Source organism: Lactuca sativa, chromosome 9, assembly GCF_002870075.4.
Source record: "Lactuca sativa cultivar Salinas chromosome 9, Lsat_Salinas_v11, whole genome shotgun sequence".
NCBI classification, from domain to species: domain Eukaryota; kingdom Viridiplantae; phylum Streptophyta; class Magnoliopsida; order Asterales; family Asteraceae; genus Lactuca; species Lactuca sativa.
The window spans coordinates 163,288,728-163,291,185 of record NC_056631.2 but is presented as its reverse complement, the minus strand read 5'-3'; positions in this window follow the sequence as shown (position 1 = coordinate 163,291,185).

Sequence of the window (2,458 nt, the reverse complement as noted above, 5' to 3'; positions counted from 1 at the left end):
GACCCTGCGGATCACGGATGGCCGTCAGGGCAAGGCAGAGGCTCCAGTGGTGAGGAGTCGGGCATTTCAGTTGACTGCCGAGGAGGCACGCGCCGCGCCCGATGTGGTGACGGGTATGATTCCTTCCTTCTATCTTTTATTTTTCGTTGTTATGATATTGATATGTGCTCTGTGTGTATACATGTGTATTAGGATCGTTCCATGTGAACGGCATCCCGGTTCAGGTATTGTTCGACTCGGGTGCATCCCGATCGTTCGTTTCTCTCGCTCTTAGCAAGAGATTTCATGAGACTTCAGGCGAGTTAGATTGCCCGTTAGAGGTAGAGATTGCCGATGATCGATCGGTGCGAGCATCGATGGTGTTTCGAGACTGTGTCCTGCGACTGTTTGAGGAGTGTTACCTGGTAGACTTGGTTCCCATTCCATTGCGTGGGAACAAGGTGATTATTGGTATGGATTGGTTGAGCCCTAATGGGGCAGTGATAGATTGCGCACAGCAGCTAGTGCGAGTCAAGACCCCAAGCGGGGGAGAGTTAGTGATTCATGGAGAGCGGCCGCAGTGTGGACCCACTGTATGTTCAGCAGCGAGGGCTCGGCGCTACCTTCAGCAGGGATGCGCGGGTTATGTCGCGTACGTGATGGACACCCGGGAGGCGGGTAAGGCGACCGTGAGCGAGGTCCCGGTGGTTCGAGATTTTGCTGATGTTTTTCCGGAGGAACTACCTGGGATACCTCCGGAGCGACAGGTGGAGTTCAGGATTGACCTCGTTCCCGGTGCGGCTCCGATAGCCAAAGCACCGTATCGGTTGGCTCCTCCCGAAATGCAGGAGTTGTCTACGCAGCTGCAGGAGCTGCTGGACAAGGGATTTATTCGGCCGAGCAGTTCGCCCTGGGGAGCCCCGATTCTGTTTGTGAAAAAGAAGGATGGGTCGCATCGGATGTGTATAGATTATCGGGAGCTGAACAAGGTAACGGTGAAGAACCGTTACCCGCTTCCGAGGATTGATGACCTCTTTGACCAGCTTCAGGGCGCATCTTGGTTTTCCAAGATTGATTTGCGTTCGGGTTATCATCAGATGAGGGTCAGGGAGGAGGATATGCAGAAGACCGCGTTTCGGACGCGCTATGGCCATTACGAGTTTGTGGTGATGCCGTTTGGGCTCACCAATGCTCCTGCCGCGTTCATGGACCTCATGAACCGTGTATGCAGACCGATGCTGGACCGGTCTGTGATAGTCTTTATCGATGATATCTTGGTTTATTCCAAGACCCGGGAGGATCATGAGGAGCATTTGAGAGAGGTGTTAGAGACCCTGAGGAGAGAGAGCTTGTATGCCAAGTTCTCCAAGTGTGAGTTTTGGTTGCGCGAGGTGCAATTTCTGGGGCACCTCGTCAACCAGAACGGGATTCTGGTCGACCCGGCCAAGGTCGAGGCCGTGATGAGATGGGAGGTTCCGAAGTCCCCATCTGAGATTCGGAGCTTCCTAGGATTGGCAGGCTACTATCGGAGATTTATCCAGGATTTCTCCAAGATAGCCGTGCCCCTGACGCGGCTGACGAAGAAAGCCGTGGTCTTTCGGTGGGGACCCGAGCAGCAGGCTGCATTTGAGACGCTGAGACAGAGATTGTGTGAGGCGCCGATCTTAGCCCTGCCAGAGGGCGTAGAGGATTTCATGGTTTATTGCGATGCGTCCATTTCTGGGTTGGGCGCGGTGCTGATGCAAAGGGGGCATGTCATTACTTACGCTTCGAGGCAGCTCAAGCCTCACGAGGCGAACTACCCGACGCACGATTTGGAGTTGGGGGCGGTGGTATTTGCCCTCAAGATTTGGCGACATTACCTCTATGGGGTTCGGTGTACCATCTACACGGACCACAAGAGCTTGAGGTACCTCATGGACCAGCCGAATCTGAACATGAGGCAGCGTCGGTGGTTGGATGTGGTGAAGGATTATGATTGCGAGATCCTTTACCACCCGGGAAAGGCCAATGTGGTGGCCGATGCGCTTAGCCGCAAGACGGCACCGATCAGGGACGCCTGTTTGAGGATGACTGTGGTGACTCCCCTGTTGGAGCAGATTCGGGAAGCTCAACAGGAGGCTATCAAGGAGGAGCATCGGAAGAGCGAGCGCGTAGTAGGTCAGGTTTCCTCCTTCGATTATGATAGCCGAGGGTTATTGACACTACACCATAGGGTGTGGGTGCCGTATCACGGGGGCGTGCGCCAGATTTTGATGGAGGAGGCGCACAAGTCCCGATTCTCTATTCATCCCGGGGCGACGAAGATGTATAGGGATCTTCGTCTAGACTATTGGTGGCCCTGCATGAAGCGGGATGTGGCATGGTACGTCGAGCGGTGCTTGACCTGCAGGAAGGTCAAGGCCGAACATCAGAGGCCGCATGGCAAGATGCAGCCGTTGGACATTCCACTGTGGAAGTGGGAAGATATCATGATGGA